At 49.7% G+C, this 20,435-nt stretch overlaps 1 protein-coding gene across 3 annotated transcripts in view; it reads left to right on the top strand.

Annotated features, from left to right (window-relative positions):
• CDPF1 (cysteine rich DPF motif domain containing 1) overlaps nucleotides 1-20,435 on the top strand; it is a 70,033-nt gene that overhangs the window by 4,820 nt on the left and 44,778 nt on the right. Inside the window, exon 2 of one of the 3 annotated variants that reach the window (XM_078880714.1) lies at nucleotides 18,824-18,897. The exons of 1 other annotated variant lie outside the window; for it this stretch is intronic. The gene's annotated coding sequence lies outside the window, so the exon portion shown is untranslated. Of the gene's footprint in view, nucleotides 1-18,823; nucleotides 18,898-18,922; nucleotides 18,945-20,435 lie in introns of those variants that run through there. One more of the 3 variants, XM_078880715.1, reaches the window with a different exon arrangement.

Here is a 20,435-nt window from a genome sequence, read left to right as displayed (position 1 = left end):
CACACTAAAGTACACAAGTACCACGCAAACTAAAGTACATGAAGGACCATGCACACTAAAGTACACAAGCACCACGCACACTAAAGTACACGAAGGACCATGCACACTAAAGTACACAAGCACCACGCACACTAAAGTACACAAGCACCACGCACACTAAAGTACACGAAGGACCATGCACACTAAAGTACACAAGCACCATGCACACTAAAGTACACAAGTATCACGCACACTAAAGTACACAAGCACCACGCAGACTAAAGTACACAAGCACCACGCACACTAAAGTACACGAAGGACCATGCACACTAAAGTACACAAGCACCATGCACACTAAAGTACACAAGTATCACGCACACTAAAGTACACAAGTACCACGCACACTAAAGTACACAAGCACCATGCACACTAAAGTACACAAGTACCACGCACACTAAAGTACACGAAGGACCATGCACACTAAAGTACACAAGCACCACGCACACTAAAGTACACAAGCACCACGCACACTAAAGTACACAAGCACCATGCACACTAAAGTACACAAGCACCATGCACACTGAAGTACATAAGCACCACGCACACTAAAGTACACAAGCACCATGCACACTGCAGTACACAAGCACCACGCACACTAAAGTACACAAGCACCACGCACACTAAAGTGCACAAGCACCATGCACACTAAAGTACACAAGCACCACGCACACTAAAGTACACAAGCACCACGCACACTAAAGTACACAAGCACCACGCACACTAAAGTACACAAGCACCATGCACACTAAAGTACACAAGTACCACGCACACTAAAGTACACGAAGGACCATGCACACTAAAGTACACAAGCACCATGCACACTGAAGTACACAAGCACCACGCACACTAAAGTACACAAGCACCACGCACACTAAAGTGCACAAGCACCACGCACACTAAAGTACACAAGCACCACGCACACTAAAGTACACAAGCACCACGCACACTAAAGTGCACAAGCACCATGCACACTAAAGAACACAAGCACCACGCACACTAAAGTGCACAAGCACCACGCACACTAAAGTGCACAAGCACCATGCACACTAAAGTACACAAGCACCACGCACACTAAAGTACACAAGCACCACGCACACTAAAGTGCACAAGCACCATGCACACTAAAATACACAAGCACCACGCACACTAAAGTGCGCAAGCACCATGCACACTAAAGTACACAAGCACCACGCACACTAAAGTACACAAGCACCACGCACACTAAAGTACACAAGCACCACGCACACTAAAGTACACAAGCACCACGCACACTAAAGTACACGAAGGACCATGCACACTAAAGTACACAAGCACCATGCACACTAAAGTACACGAAGGACCATGCACACTAAAGTACACAAGCACCACGCACACTAAAGTACACGAAGGACCATGCAAACTAAAGTACACAAGCACCACGCACACTAAAGTACACAAGCACCATGCACACTAAAGTACACAAGTACCACGCAAACTAAAGTACATGAAGGACCATGCACACTAAAGTACACAAGCACCACGCACACTAAAGTACACAAGCACCATGCACACTAAAGTACACAAGTACCACGCAAACTAAAGTACATGAAGGACCATGCACACTAAAGTACACAAGTACCACGCACACTAAAGTACACAAGCACCATGCACACTAAAATGCACAAGCACCATGCACACTGAAGTACACAAGTACCACGCACACTAAAGTACACGAAGGACCATGCACACTAAAGTACACAAGCACCATGCACACTAAAGTACACGAAGGACCATGCACACTAAAGTACACAAGCACCACGCACACTAAAGTACACAAGCACCACGCACACTAAAGTACACGAAGGACCATGCACACTAAAGTACACAAGCACCATGCACACTAAAGTACACAAGTATCACGCACACTAAAGTACACAAGTACCACGCACACTAAAGTACACAAGCACCATGCACACTAAAGTACACAAGTACCACGCACACTAAAGTACACGAAGGACCATGCACACTAAAGTACACAAGCACCACGCACACTAAAGTACACAAGCACCACGCACACTAAAGTACACAAGCACCATGCACACTAAAGTACACAAGCACCATGCACACTGAAGTACACAAGCACCACGCACACTAAAGTACACAAGCACCATGCACACTGAAGTACACAAGCACCACGCACACTAAAGTACACATGCACCACGCACACTAAAGTGCACAAACACCATGCACACTAAAGTACACAAGCACCACGCACACTAAAGTACACAAGCACCACGCACACTAAAGTACACATGCACCACGCACACTAAAGTACACGAGTACCACGCACACTAAAGTACATGAAGGACCATGCACACTAAAGTACACAAGCACCACGCACACTAAAGTGCACAAGCACCATGCACACTAAAGTACACAAGCACCACGCACACTAAAGTGCACAAGCACCACGCACACTAAAGTGCACAAGCACCATGCACACTAAAGTACACAAGCACCACGCACACTAAAGTACACAAGCACCACGCACACTAAAGTGCACAAGCACCATGCACACTAAAGTACACAAGCACCATGCACACTAAAGTGCACAAGCACCATGCACACTAAAGTACACAAGCACCACGCACACTAAAGTACACAAGCACCACGCACACTAAAGTACACAAGCACCACGCACACTAAAGTACACAAGCACCACGCACACTAAAGTACACAAGCACCATGCACACTAAAGTACACAAGCACCATGCACACTAAAGTACACGAAGGACCATGCACACTAAAGTACACAAGCACCACACACACTAAAGTACACAAGCACCATGCACACTGAAGTACACAAGTACCACGCACACTAAAGTACACGAAGGACCATGCACACTAAAGTACACAAGCACCATGCACACTAAAGTACACGAAGGACCATGCACACTAAAGTACACAAGCACCACGCACACTAAAGTACACAAGCACCACGCACACTAAAGTACACAAGCACCACGCACACTAAAGTACACAAGCACCACGCACACTAAAGTACACGAAGGAACATGCACACTAAAGTACACAAGCACCATGCACACTAAAGTACACGAAGGACCATGCACACTAAAGTACACAAGCACCACGCACACTAAAGTACACAAGCACCATGCACACTAAAGTACACAAGTACCACGCACACTAAAGTACACGAAGGACCATGCACACTAAAGTACACAAGTACCACGCACACTAAAGTGCACAAGCACCATGCACACTAAAGTACACAAGCACCACGCACACTAAAGTGCACATGCACCATGCACACTAAAGTACACAAGCACCACACACACTAAAGTACACAAGCACCACGCACACTAAAGTGCACAAGCACCATGCACACTAAAGTACACAAGCACCACGCACACTAAAGTGCACAAGCACCATGCACACTAAAGTACACAAGCACCACGCACACTAAAGTACACAAGCACCACGCACACTAAAGTACACAAGCACCACGCACACTAAAGTACACAAGCACCACGCACACTAAAGTACACAAGCACCACGCACACTAAAGTACACAAGCACCATGCACATTAAAGTACACAAGCACCATGCACACTAAAGTACACGAAGGACCATGCACACTAAAGTACACAATCACCACACACACTAAAGTACACAAGCACCATGCACACTGAAGTACACAAGTACCACGCACACTAAAGTACACGAAGGACCATGCACACTAAAGTACACAAGCACCATGCACACTAAAGTACACGAAGGACCATGCACACTAAAGTACACAAGCACCACGCACACTAAAGTACACGAAGGACCATGCAAACTAAAGTACACAAGCACCACGCACACTAAAGTACACAAGCACCATGCACACTAAAGTACACAAGTACCACGCACACTAAAGTACACGAAGGACCATGCACACTAAAGTACACAAGTACCACGCACACTAAAGTACACAAGCACCATGCACACTAAAGTACACGAAGGACCATGCACACTAAAGTACACAAGCACCACGCACACTAAAGTACAGAAGCACCATGCACACTAAAGTACACAAGTACCACGCACACTAAAGTACACGAAGGACCATGCACACTAAAGTACACAAGCACCACGCACACTAAAGTACACAAGCACCACGCACACTAAAGTACACAAGCACCATGCACACTAAAGTACACAAGCACCACGCACACTAAAGTACACAAGCACCACGCACACTAAAGTGCACAAGCACCACGCACACTAAAGTGCACAAACACGATGCACACTAAAGTACACAAGCACCACGCACACTAAAGTGCACAAGCACCACGCACACTAAAGTGCACAAGCACCATGCACACTAAAGTACACAAGCACCACGCACACTAAAGTGCACAAGCACCAAGCACACTAAAGTACACGAAGGACCATGCACACTAAAGTACACAAGCACCACGCACACTAAAGTACACGAAGGACCATGCACACTAAAGTACACAAGCACCACGCACACTAAAGTACACAAGCACCATGCACACTAAAGTACACAAGCACCATGCACACTAAAGTACACAAGTACCATGCACACTAAAGTACACAAGTATCACGCACACTAAAGTACACAAGTACCACACACTAAAGTACACAAGCACCATGCACACTAAAGTACACAAGTACCACGCACACTAAAGTACACAAGTACCACGCACACTAAAGTACACGAAGGACCATGCACACTAAAATACATGAAGGACCATGCACACTAAAGTACACAAGCACCACGCACACTGAAGTACACAAGTACCACACACACTAAAGTACACAAGCACCATGCACACTAAAGTACACGAAGGACCATGCACACTAAAGTACACAAGCACCATGCACACTAAAGTACACAAGCACCATGCACACTAAAGTACACAAGCACCACGCACACTAAAGTACACAAGCACCACGCACACTAAAGTACACAAGCACCACGCACACTAAAGTACACAAGCACCACGCACACTAAAGTACACAAGTACCACGCACACAAAAGTACACGGACCATGCACACTAAAGTACACAAGCACCACGCACACTAAAGTACACAAGCACCACGCACACTAAAGTACACAAGCACCATGCACACTAAAGTACACAAGCACCACGCACACTAAAGTACACAAGCACCACGCACACTAAAGTACACAAGCACCACGCACACTAAAGTACACAAGCACCATGCACACTAAAGTACACAAGTACCATGCACACTAAAGTACACGAAGGACCATGCACACTAAAGTACACAAGCACCACGCACACTAAAGTACACGAAGGACCATGCAAACTAAAGTACACAAGTACCACGCACACTAAAGTACACAAGCACCATGCACACTAAAGTACACAAGTACCACACACACTAAAGTACACAAGCACCATGCACACTAAAGTACACAAGCACCATGCACACTAAAGTACACAAGCACCATGCACACTAAAGTACACGAAGGACCATGCACACTAAAGTACACAAGCACCACGCACACTAAAGTACACAAGCACCATGCACACTAAAGTACACAAGCACCATGCACACTAAAGTACACAAGTACCATGCACACTAAAGTACACAAGTATCACGCACACTAAAGTACACAAGCACCATGCACACTAAAGTACACAAGTACCACGCACACTAAAGTACACAAGTACCACGCACACTAAAGTACACGAAGGACCATGCACACTAAAATACATGAAGGACCATGTACACTAAAGTACACAAGCACCACGCACACTGAAGTACACAAGTACCACACACACTAAAGTACACAAGCACCATGCACACTAAAGTACACGAAGGACCATGCACACTAAAGTACACAAGCACCATGCACACTAAAGTACACAAGCACCATGCACACTAAAGTACACAAGTACCACGCACACTAAAGTACACGAAGGACCATGCACACTAAAGTACACAAGCACCATGCACACTAAAGTACACAAGTACCACGCACACTAAAGTACACAAGTACCACACACACTAAAGTACACAAAGGACCATGCACACTAAAATACATGAAGGACCATGCACACTAAAGTACACAAGCACCATGCACACTAAAGTGCACAAGCACCACGCACACTATAGTACACAAGCACCATGCACACTAAAGTACACAAGCACCACGCACACTAAAGTACACAAGCACCATGCACACTAAAGTGCACAAGCACCACGCACACTAAAGTACACAAGCACCACGCACACTAAAGTACACAAGCACCATGCACACTAAAGTACACGAAGGACCATGCACACTAAAATGCATGAAGGACCATGCACACTAAAGTACACAAGCACCATGCACACTAAAGTGCACAAGCACCACGCACACTAAAGTACACAAGCACCACGCACACTAAAGTACACAAGCACCACGCACACTAAAGTACACAAGCACCATGCACACTAAAGTGCACAAGCACCACACACACTAAAGTACACAAGCACCACGCACACTAAAGTACACAAGCACCATGCACACTAAAGTACACAAGTACCACGCACACTAAAGTACACCAGCACCATGCACACTAAAGTACACGAAGGACCATGCACACTAAAGTACACAAGCACCACGCACACTAAAGTACACAAGCACCATGCACACTAAAGTACACAAGTACCACGCACACTAAAGTACACGAAGGACCATGCACACTAAAGTACACAAGTACCACGCACACTAAAGTACACAAGCACCATGCACACTAAAATGCACAAGCACCATGCACATGAAAGTACACAAGCACCATGCACACTGAAGTACACAAGTACCACGCACACTAAAGTACACGAAGAACCATGCACACTAAAGTACACAAGCACCATGCACACTAAAGTACACAAGTATCATGCACACTAAAGTGCACAAGCACCATGCACACTAAAGTACACAAGCACCACGCACACTAAAGTACACAAGCACCATGCACACTAAAGTACACAAGCACCATGCACACTAAAGTACACAAGCACCATGCACACTAAAGTACACGAAGGACCATGCACACTAAAGTACACAAGCACCACGCACACTAAAGTACACGAAGGACCATGCACACTAAAGTACACAAGCACCACGCACACTAAAGTACACAAGCACCATGCACACTAAAGTACACAAGTACCACGCACACTAAAGTACACGAAGGACCATGCACACTAAAGTACACAAGTACCACGCACACTAAAGTACACAAGCACCATGCACACTAAAATGCACAAGCACCATGCACATGAAAGTACACAAGCACCATGCACACTGAAGTACACAAGTACCATGCACACTAAAGTACACGAAGAACCATGCACACTAAAGTACACAAGCACCATGCACACTAAAGTACACAAGTATCATGCACACTAAAGTGCACAAGCACCATGCACACTAAAGTACACAAGCACCACGCACACTAAAGTACACAAGCACCATGCACACTAAAGTACACAAGTACCACGCACACTAAAGTACACAAGCACCATGCACACTAAAGTACACAAGCACCATGCACACTAAAGTACACAAGCACCATGCACACTAAAGTACACGAAGGACCATGCACACTAAAGTACACAAGCACCACGCACACTAAAGTACACGAAGGACCATGCACACTAAAGTACACAAGCACCACGCACACTAAAGTACACAAGCACCATTCACACTAAAGTACACAAGCACCATGCACACTAAAGTACACAAGTATCACGCACACTAAAGTACACAAGCACCATGGACACTAAAGTACACAAGTACCACGCACACTAAAGTACACAAGCACCATGCACACTAAAGTACACGAAGGACCATGCACACTAAAGTACACAAGCACCACGCACACTAAAGTACACAAGCACCATGCACACTAAAGTACACAAGTACCACGCACACTGAAGTACACAAGTACCACACACACTAAAGTACACAAGCACCATGCACACTAAAGTACACGAAGGACCATGCACACTAAAGTACACAAGCACCATGCACACTAAAGTACACAAGCACCATGCACACTAAAGTACACAAGTACCACGCACACTAAAGTACACGAAGGACCATGCACACTAAAGTACACAAGCACCTTGCACACTAAAGTACACAAGTACCACGCACACTAAAGTACACAAGTACCACACACACTAAAGTACACAAGTACCACACACACTAAAGTACACGAAGGACCATGCACACTAAAATACATGAAGGACCATGCACACTAAAGTACACAAGCACCATGCACACTAAAGTGCACAAGCACCACGCACACTAAAGTACACAAGCACCATGCACACTAAAGTACACAAGCACCACGCACACTAAAGTACACAAGCACCATGCACACTAAAGTGCACAAGCACCACGCACACTAAAGTACACAAGCACCACGCACACTAAAGTACACAAGCACCATGCACACTAAAGTACACGAAGGACCATGCACACTAAAATGCATGAAGGACCATGCACACTAAAGTACACAAGCACCATGCACACTAAAGTGCACAAGCACCACGCACACTAAAGTAGACAAGCACCACGCACACTAAAGTACACAAGCACCACACACACTAAAGTACACAAGCACCACGCACACTAAAGTGCACAAGCACCACGCACACTAAAGTACACAAGCACCATGCACACTAAAGTACACAAGTACCACGCACACTAAAGTACACAAGCACCATGCACGCTAAAGTACACGAAGGACCATGCACACTAAAGTACACAAGCACCACGCACACTAAAGTACACAAGCACCATGCACACTAAAGTACACAAGTACCACGCACACTAAAGTACACGAAGGACCATGCACACTAAAGTACACAAGTACCACGCACACTAAAGTACACAAGCACCATGCACATGAAAGTACACAAGCACCATGCACACTGAAGTACACAAGTACCACGCACACTAAAGTACACGAAGAACCATGCACACTAAAGTACACAAGCACCATGCACACTAAAGTACACAAGTATCATGCACACTAAAGTGCACAAGCACCATGCACACTAAAGTACACAAGCACCACGCACACTAAAGTACACAAGCACCATGCACACTAAAGTACACAAGTACCACGCACACTAAAGTACACAAGCACCATGCACACTAAAGTACACAAGCACCATGCACACTAAAGTACACAAGCACCATGCACACTAAAGTACACAAGTATCACGCACACTAAAGTACACAAGCACCATGGACACTAAAGTACACAAGCACCATGCACACTAAAGTACACAAGCACCATGCACACTAAAGTACACAAGCACCATGCACACTAAAGTACACGAAGGACCATGCACACTAAAGTACACAAGCACCACGCACACTAAAGTACACGAAGGATCATGCACACTAAAGTACACAAGCACCACGCACACTAAAGTACACAAGCACCATGCACACTAAAGTACACAAGCACCATGCACACTAAAGTACACAAGTACCACGCACACTAAAGTACACAAGCACCATGCACACTAAAGTACACAAGCACCATGCACACTAAAGTACACATGTACCACGCACACTAAAGTACACAAGTACCACGCACACTAAAGTACACGAAGGACCATGCACACTAAAATACATGAAGGACCATGCACACTAAAGTACACAAGTGTAGTGTTGTACAGACGGACTCTTCAACGTCTTTTGTAGCACACACTTTTATTCGTCTTATGAACACAGTCCCTATGCACTGAGGGGTATACGGTCCCCTCACCCGTTACACTCAGAACGTACAAGCCTCCGCACCCTACAGGCTACTTAATATCCCGCTCTTTCAATGTCCTCTGACTGGACCTAGGGAGATGTCTCCCCGACCACTGGTCACTCTGAACCCTAGCCCTTATAAGGGCTGGAGGGCTTGGTCCAGGGTCCTAGGCTTCTTCCGCCATCTTGGGTCTTCGTGTAGTCGAACCCTCCGAGAGCTCGGAGCGCTCTGGCTTTATACTTGTTCGTGGCCGGGTTGTCCAATCCCCGGCCACCTTGTGGAACCCTGTGATTGGTCGTTCCCAATCTGCTTTTCGATCCCAATTCACCCTATCTGACCCTGACCGTTTGGTCGCGCGGGAAAACCTTGTTTACGGTCAGCTCTCACAGCTTGTGAGACCCTGACCGTTAGTTTGAGCGGGAAAACCTTGTTAACGATTTGCTCTCCCAGTTTGTGAACATCGAGTAGTTAACTCTACTACACAAGCACCACGCACACTGAAGTACACAAGTACCACACACACTAAAGTACACAAGCACCATGCACACTAAAGTACACGAAGGACCATGCACACTAAAGTACACAAGCACCATGCACACTAAAGTACACAAATACCACGCACACTAAAGTACACGAAGGACCATCCACACTAAAGTACACAAGCACCATGCACACTAAAGTACACAAGTACCACGCACACTAAAGTACACAAGTACCACACACACTAAAGTACACGAAGGACCATGCACACTAAAATACACGAAGGACCATGCACACTAAAGTACACAAGCACCATGCACACTAAAGTGCACAAGCACCACGCACACTAAAGTACACAAGCACCATGCACACTAAAGTACACAAGCACCACGCACACTAAAGTACACAAGCACCATGCACACTAAAGTGCACAAGCACCACGCACACTAAAGTACACAAGCACCACGCACACTAAAGTACACAAGCACCATGCACACTAAAGTACACGAAGGACCATGCACACTAAAGTGCACAAGCACCACGCACACTAAAGTACACAAGCACCACGCACACTAAAGTACACAAGCACCATGCACACTAAAGTACACGAAGGACCATGCACACTAAAATGCATGAAGGACCATGCACACTAAAGTACACAAGCACCATGCACACTAAAGTGCACAAGCACCACGCACACTAAAGTACACAAGTACCACGCACACTAAAGTACACGAAGGACCATGCACACTAAAGTACACAAGCACCATGCACACTAAAGTGCAGAAGCACCATGCACACTAAAGTACACAAGCACCATGCACACTGAAGTACACAAGTACCACGCACACTAAAGTACACAAACACCATGCACACTAAAGTACACAAGTACCACGCACACTAAAGTACACAAGTACCACGCACACTAAAGTACATGAAGGACCATGCACACTAAAATACATGAAGGACCATGCACACTAAAGTACACAAGCACCATGCACACTGAAGTACACAAGTACCACGCACACTAAAGTACACGAAGGACCATGCACACTAAAGTACACAAGCATCATGCACACTAAAGTACACAAGTACCACGCACACTAAAGTACACAAGCACCATGCACACTAAAGTACACAAGCACCATGCACACTGAAGTACACAAGTACCACGCACACTAAAGTACACAAACACCATGCACACTAAAGTACACAAGTACCACGCACACTAAAGTACACAAGTACCACGCACACTAAAGTACATGAAGGACCATGCACACTAAAATACATGAAGGACCATGCACACTAAAGTACACAAGCACCATGCACACTGAAGTACACAAGTACCACGCACACTAAAGTACACGAAGGACCATGCACACTAAAGTACACAAGCATCATGCACACTAAAGTACACAAGTACCACGCACACTAAAGTACACAAGCACCATGCACACTAAAGTACACAAGCACCATGCACACTAAAGTACACAAGCACCACGCACACTAAAGTACACGAAGGACCATGCACACTAAAGTACACAAGCATCATGCACACTAAAGTACACAAGTACCACGCACACTAAAGTACACGAAGGACCATGCACACTAAAGTACACAAGCACCACGCACACTAAAGTACACAAGCACCACGCACACTAAAGTACACAAGTATCACGCACACTAAAGTACACAAGTACCACGCACACTATAGTACACGAAGGACCATGCACACTAAAATACATGAAGGACCATGCACACTAAAATACATGAAGGACCATGCACACTAAAGTACACAAGCACCATGCACACTGAAGTACACAAGCACCATGCACACTAAAGTACACGAAGGACCATGCACACTAAAGTACACAAGCACCATGCACACTAAAGTACACAAGCACCATTCACACTGAAGTACACAAGTACCACGCACACTAAACTACATGAAGTACCATGCACACTAAAGTACACAAGCACCATGCACACTAAAGTACACAAGCACCACGCACACTAAAGTACACAAGCACCATGCACACTAAAGTACACGAAGGACCATGCACACTAAAATACACAAGCACCATGTACACTAAAGTGCACAAGCACCATGCACACTAAAATACACAAGCACCACGCACACTAAAGTACACGAAGGACCATGCACACTAAAGTACACAAGTACCACGCACACTAAAGTACACGAAGCACCACGCACACTAAAGTGCACAAGCACCATGCACACTAAAGTACACAAGCACCATTCACACTGAAGTACACAAGTACCATGCACACTAAACTACACGAAGTACCATGCACACTAAAGTACACAAGCACCATGCACACTAAAGTACACAAGCACCACGCACACTAAAGTACACAAGCACCATGCACACTAAAGTACACGAAGGACCATGCACACTAAAGTACACAAGCACCACGCACACTAAAGTACACAAGTACCACGCACACTAAAGTACATGATGGACCATGCACACTAAAATACACAAGCACCATGTACACTAAAGTGCACAAGCACCATGCACACTAAAATACACAAGCACCACGCACACTAAAGTACACGAAGGACCATGCACACTAAAGTACACAAGCACCACGCACACTAAAGTACACACGTACCACGCACACTAAAGTACATGAAGGACCATGCACACTAAAATACACAAGCACCATGTACCCTAAAGTGCACAAGCACCATGCACACTAAAGTACACAAGTACCACGCACACTAAAGTACACCAAGGACCATGCACACTAAAGTACACAAGCACCATGCACACTAAAGTACACAAGCACCATGTGTAGGGGTTATTACGGGAGAAACGGCGGACGAGAAACACAGGGGTGTGTGCACTCACACACACGGGTGGTCGCACCGACGTCCGCATCCGTGATCCCCCACGCCCCCAGCCCTCTGAGGGGATCCCTATAAAAGGCGGGGAGCCAGAGAGCTCGAGGCAGTACGACACGAAGTTGACCAGTGAAGATTGAAGACTCGGAGATTAGGCCCTGGGACTCCCCTGTCTCGCTGCCCTTGTCAGGGCCGAGCTGGGTAAGCCAGCGGCGCGGCCCAAGAGCTCCCGGACCTCTGCCCTTGTCAGGCAAAGCCGGCTTAGCTGGTGCCGAGATCTGTGCTTGCCAGGGCCAGATCAGTCAGCCTCCCGTAGCCCAGTAGAGGAGGACTGGGGAACAGGACAGAGGGCATAGTACTAGGGTGGGTTTCCCATAGTACGGGTGAAGGGGCCGTTACCCCTTCAACTATTGTGCCTGTCACTGAGTTAATAAACAGAGTGTGCCTCAACTCCGACCTCGTCTCCTCGAACTTACTACATCTGGCGTCAGAAGTGGTCCAAGCATGGATACGAGACGGACGACTCGTGCCCAAGACCCAGGAGAGGATGAAGACGAGGGAGAGGCGGTGCAAGACGTCGCCGCCGGCGTACCTGCACAACCGCTGCCGGCTCCAACACCTGCGGGGTCGTCGGCTGACGAGTTGGCGTTGGCCCACTCGCAACTGGCGGAGCTCCTGTATGCAGCGGCCGCCATGCTGGAGCGGATAACTCGCCTGGGGCCGGGAGGAGCGACGCGGCGGGAAGATGGACAACGCCCGCCAGAAACTCCCGCCTCTGCGATGGGCGTAAGGCTTGAAATTCCCGCCACGGGGACAGTAGGGGCCGAGGGAGGGGCCCCAGCTCGTCACGCGGGTGGCGGGGCCCAACCAGCGGGCGCCACGTCATCGGCGGGTCGCAGTGGCTGCCTATCAGGGGTTGCCACGTCACCACCAGCGGACGCCAGCACCGACCAAGCTGGAACCAGCGCGTCACGGACGGCGCGACCTCCAGTAGGGGCCGCCATTGCTCATACTGTCCATGGGGACGGTACTAGTGCTGCGAGAGGATCGGGGACGGAGCCGACATTTCAACAACGCCTGCCCGCCCTGCAGGTGTTCGTAGCAAGCGGCGGCGATTGGGGTGGGTTCCAGCGCCGGTTCCTCGCCCACCAAGAAATGGCTGCGTGGACAGACAACGAGGCGCTGTGTGCTCTCCCGGCGATGCTGGATGGCGACGCCCTGGGCACCCTCACTGCTGCACCCAGGTCAGCACGCTCCACGCTTCAGTCAGCGCTGCAGCTGCTGGCCACGGTGTATGGGGCCGCCTTCTGATTGTCGCCAGCTCTTCTACGAGCGACAGAAGGGCGACAAGGAATCACCACTTGCTTTTCGCACGGCCCTGCTGTCATTGGCGAAGGAGGCCTTCCCGCATATGGACGAAGAAGGGATCGATGCGATGGTGGCCGAGAAAATTTTGCTGCTGGCCGACGACTTGGACTTCGTCATCCTAGCACAGGATGATGCGGACATGTCGTCATTGCGGGCTGCAAGGCACATTCATGCCAATCTCATTTCTCAGCGGAGGAAGGCTAACAAAGCAGCTGCAAGACACACCGTGGCGGCGACCACTTCCGACTCTGAGGGAGCCTTCGCCACGGACCGTTCTGCGGGATGGCGATCTGCCGAGCGACCGGCTCGGGACGTACCGAGCCACCGAGAGCAGCCCAAGTCCTCGGGAGCGCTCGTCACGTGCTACAATTGTGGCCTCCGGGGCCACGTGGCGTCGGGATGCCGGGCTCCTCGACAGCGTGGAGCGAGACCTGGGGCTGCGGACGGTCCTCTTCACAAGCCTTCGCAACATCCTCGGGCAAGTCATGGCACCCCACACGTTCGGCCTGCACGCACACCCACTTCCCTCTCACATGGTCCGACACACGAGTCTCGGGGTTTGGGTGCTGGTGCGTCGAGTCGCGGCTTGGTCCGAGTTGGCTCACCGGGTTGTAGCTGCGTCGGCGGGGTCGTCCGTTGTCACGGGGCATATTGACGGGGTGGAGGTACGGCTGCTGGTCGATACGGGAGCTTCGGCGACTATCATTTCGGATTTGATTTATAATATCCTCCCCGTTCAGAGTCGCCCATTGCTCCCTGTCGACATACCGTTTTACGCTGCGAACGGGGGCTCGTTAGGTATTATTGGCCAAATTCGAGCGCAAATTTCTATCGGGGACATTAAACTATCTGGCCCGGTATTCGTCTCCTCCTCGCTGGCAATTCCGTGCCTGTTGGGGACAGACTTTTTGGCCAAATTGCCCATCAAAATTATGATTGACCAGCAATGCATCGAGCTTCCATCGGGCCGACGTATAACGTTCCTGCCTTCCACCCCTGCCTTGCATACTGCCTGTGCAACGGTACAGGCGCTCGTGGCTCAAACGGTGCGCGTACCCCCGGGGGCACAGATGCTGGTGCCCCTGCGGTTGCGTCGACCATTCGCTAAAGGGGTCTCAGACCAGGGCATTATGCTGGGCCCGTCTAGGGCCGGGGTGAATGGCCCAGATTTGGTGACGGCCCAGACTATTGTTAAAGGGGATGCGGACCCGTTTATCGCGGTCCTAAATGTCGGAACACGGACGGCGGTGGTTTCGCAGGGAACCGTGTTCGCACATGCAGTCCCGGTACCTGCGGAGATGCCGATCATTGGCCAGGTGGCCACCGATTCTCAGTCGCGGCTGCCCTCAGACATTGACGAGGGTTGGCTCGAGGCGCTGTGTGCTGAGTCACCTGACCTGTCCGACTCACAACGTGCTAAATTGCGCACCCTTTTGCGGGAATTTTCCGACGTCTTTAGTAAACATAAATACGATATCGGATGTACCAATTTGCTGCACCACCATATTGACACCGGTGACAACGCTCCTATCCGACAAAATCCTTTTCGGTTAAGTCCCGCCGAAAAGGATCATGTCAAATCGGCTGTAGATGACATGTTGACTTCTGACATCATTTCTCCCTCGACCAGCCCTTGGGGTGCACCCATAGTGTTGGTTAAAAAGCACGATGGGTCTCTAAGTTTCTGCGTTGATTTCCGGCGGTTAAACAAGATCTCGGTGGCCGATGCTTACCCGCTTCCTCGAATGGATGAATCGCTGGATGCCCTCGCGGGATCGCGATTCTTCTCCACTTTGGATTTACTCTCAGGATTTTGGCAACTTCCCTTGGACGACGAGTCTAAGCCCAAAACAGCTTTCAGAACGCCGCACGGCCTCTTCCAATTCAATCGGTTACCCATGGGGCTCCACTCCGCTCCCGCGACGTTCCAGCGCCTGATGGAATTGGTTCTCGCTGGCTTGCAATGGGAGGTGTGTTTGATTTACCTAGACGACGTTATCGTATTCAGTAAGACGTTCGAGGAACATCTTGATAGGCTTCGGGCCGTCTTTCTCAAAATGCGCGCAGCTAATTTGAAATTCAAGCCACAAAAGTGCCATTTGCTGCGCTAATCTGTAAAATATTTGGGTCACATCGTCGGCCGGTCAGGCATCTCAACCGATCCCGCCAAAACGCGTTGTGTCAGTTCCTGGCCAACTCCCACCTCGGTGGGGGAGGTTAGAAGCTTCATCGGATTTGCTTCATATTACCGCCGGTTTGTCGCGGAGTTCACTTCCATCGCTAAGCCATTACATGCCTTAACGTCCAAAGGGGTCAAATTTCATTGGGGGCCGGAGGAGGAGGCCGCTTTCAACTCTCTTCGGGATGCCCTGGTGGGGGCCCCGCCGTTAAGCTACCCCGATTTTTCTATGCCCTTCGTGCTCGACACAGACGCGAGCAATACCGGGATTGGAGGCGTGCTGTCACAAATTGTGGGTGGTGTGGAGCGCGTTGTGGCTTATGGTAGTAGAGTATTGTCTCCGGCCGAGCAGCAATACTGCGTCACCCGCCGCGAACTGTTGGCTATTGTTTTCTTTATCCAACAGTACCGGCCATATCTGTAAGGCCGGCATTTCACCGTCCGTACAGATCATGCGGCGTTGCAGTATGCCCTGCGTATTCACCAGCCATCGGGGCAGTTGTCCCGATGGCTGGAGATCATTCAGGATTTCGATTTCGAAACAACTTACCGTAAGGGGATTCGCCACACAAATGCCGATGCCCTGTCACGCCTGCCGGTCGCTTCTGATTGCACCTGTTTCTTGGGCTTGGGGTGTTGCAAATCGGCAAACGACGGCCACAATCCGGTCCTAGCGGCCGCCGTTGAGTCCCCTTTGGACGTTGACCCTATTGCGGTGGGAGGGAAGGATTCCCTGTTGGGCTTGTCATGTGCGGAGTGGGGGCGCCTCCAAATGGAGGATGCTTCCCTCCTGGCGCTACGGCGTCGCGCGGAAGGATCCGCTCAGGGAAAGTCGGGCGTTGACTCATGGGGGTTGTGCCAGGGCCTTCTCATGCATTGGGACGGTACGATCCGCCGCCACAGGCTGGTGGTGCCTTCCGCGTTGAGGGGTAGGGCTGTATGGGCCGCTCACGAGCGGCTCCTGCACCTGGGCACCCTCAAAACCCTTGCCATGCTCCAGCTTAATTTCTTTTGGCCGGGCATGGCAAGGGATGTGGACGATCTCTTGCAATCTTGTACCCAGTGTGCTCAATGCAAACCGCCGGCGAGGGGAGCCTGCCCACCGCTCCAGTCTATTTCGGTCACCCGGGTTAATGAGCTTGTTGCCCTCGATATTTTGGGGCCGTTTCCCTCCACGCCGAGGGGTAATAAGTACCTGCTGGTTGGCGTCGAGTATTTCATGCGATGGCCTATGGCTTGGCCCCTCGCCAACCAGTCAGCAGCGGCCGTTGCGGAGGCTTTTGTTCACGGATATGTCCTTGACAAGGGCGCTCCGGAACGGTTGTTAACCGATCAGGGAAAGAATTTCACTAGTGCCCTTTTACACGAGGTGTGTGAGCTTCTGGGTACGAAGAAAATTCGTACTTCGCCTTACCACCCACAAACGGATGGGATGGTAGAACGCCTGCATAGGACTCTTACGTCCATGCTATCCCACCAGGTATCTGAGTCCCAAACCGACTGGGACCTTCAGATCCCTGGAGTCCTAGCAGCATACAGAATGGCTCCTCACGCGGCGACTGGATTCTCGCCGTTTTTTTTAATGTATGGCCGCGAAGTTGACCCGCCTGTCGCGACTCAGCTGACATGTACCGCGCCGCACGCTAAATCTAAGTTGGCGGACCATGTTAAGTTTAACGTCCTCCGGTTGGCTGAGGCACGGGAGGCGGCCATGCAAAACTCTGCCTCGCGCCAGAAGCAAAACGAAAAGTTGCGATCGCGCCGGTCACACACACACGAATGGCACCCGGGTGACAGAGCGTGGCTGCACTGCCCCCAGGTGCCATTGGCCACCTCGTCGAAGTTGTTGAGGCCGTGGAGGGGCCCCGTGGAAATTGTGCAGGTTATGCGGCCGCAATGTATTCGCATTAAATGGGGGAAACGTCGGTGGTTTGTCCACCCTTCACGGTTGAAGCCGTTCTTTGCTCCACATGCTTCCTCTCATGACTATGGCCGAACATGTAGGGGGTCCACTGACTCCGGGAGGGCGGGGTCGCCGTCTGCCTCTGATCCGTTGCTAACTGTTCCGTCTTCAGGGGTCCGAGGACTGATGCCCTCTCTGCCACCAGCCTCCTCAAAGGAGGTCGACGCTGGCTCGTCCAGGATGCCGGTGCGCCGCGCACCTGTACATTCACCACCTGCCGCCGACCCTACCAGGTCGGGCCCTTGTGACGGGCCCGCTGCACGGACACGCGCCAAGACGCGCCGGTTATTGTAAAGTGCTTTCCGCGCGCGTTCCGCTGCTGGTGGGCTCACCCACCTGGGTTTTTTTTTTCCTGTTGTGTACATGGGGATGGGGAACCACGTTCGGTATATATGTTGCATTTTGGGGAAGTGGGTACGTATAGGGGACCGTCGGTTGTTGTTGTTGTTGTTACACTTGTTCTTGTTATTGTTACGGTTACGAGGCACACGCGTGTTGATGGGGGTTAATCCTTATTCTTGGGGGTTGAGGAATTGTTGCAGCCGGGACGGCTGCGAGCTGTACAGGGGGGGGGTGATGTAGGGGTTATTACGGGAGAAACGGCGGACGAGAAACACAGGGGTGTGTGCACTCACACACACGGGTGGTCGCACCGACGTCCGCATCCGTGATCCCCCACGCCCCCAGCCCTGTGAGGGGATCCCTATAAAAGGCGGGGAGCCAGAGAGCTCGAGGCAGTATGACACGAAGCTGACCAGTGAAGATCGAAGACTCGGAGATTAGGCCCTGGGACTCCCCTGTCTCGCTGCCCTTGTCAGGGCCGAGCTGGGTAAGCCAGTGGCGCGGCCCAAGAGCTCCCGGACCTCTGCCCTTGTCAGGCAAGGCCGGCTTAGCTGGTGCCGAGATCTGTGCTTGCCAGGGCCAGATCAGTCAGCCTCCCGTAGCCCAGTAGAGGAGGACTGGGGAACAGGACAGAGGGCATAGTACTAGGGTGGGTTTCCCATAGTACGGGTGAAGGGGCCGTTACCCCTTCAACTATTGTGCCTGTCACTGAGTTAATAAACAGAGTGTGCCTCAACTCCGACCTCGTCTCCTCGAACTTACTACACATGCACACTAAAGTACACAAGCACCACACACACTAAAGTACACGAAGGACCATGCACACTAAAGTACACAAGCATCATGCACACTAAAGTACATAAGTACCACGCACACTAAAGTACACGAAGGACCATGCACACTAAAGTACACAAGCACCACGCACACTAAAGTACACAAGCACCACGCACACTAAAGTACACACGCACCACGCACACTAAAGTACATGAAGGACCATGCACACTAAAATACACAAGCACCATGTACACTAAAGTGCACAAGCACCATGCACACTAAAGTACACAAAGGACCATGCACACTGACATCTACTTGAGTACCATTCACACTGATTCTTATGCTTGCATACGGTAATACATTCAGGATCTAGATGCTAATATCGATGCCTACGAGAGCCATGACGAGAGGGCTTAAGGAGAGAGTTTGTGCCGTGCGTGTTGCTATTTCTCCATTGAAGGAGCACAGACATATCTTAATGTTAGTGAAAATTAGGAATGGTACAACATGTATGAATTTGATAGTGGAAATGAGGTGAATAAAATAGACAAGAGGAAACAATGGGGGCCAATCTGTGATGCGTGAATACGGTGAAAGAAAAATTGATG

Source organism: Lampetra fluviatilis, chromosome 58, assembly GCF_964198595.1.
Source record: "Lampetra fluviatilis chromosome 58, kcLamFluv1.1, whole genome shotgun sequence".
Taxonomy (NCBI): Eukaryota; Metazoa; Chordata; class Hyperoartia; order Petromyzontiformes; family Petromyzontidae; genus Lampetra; species Lampetra fluviatilis.
The sequence above is the reverse complement of the archived record's forward strand: the minus strand, read 5'-3'. Positions and strand labels throughout refer to the sequence as shown.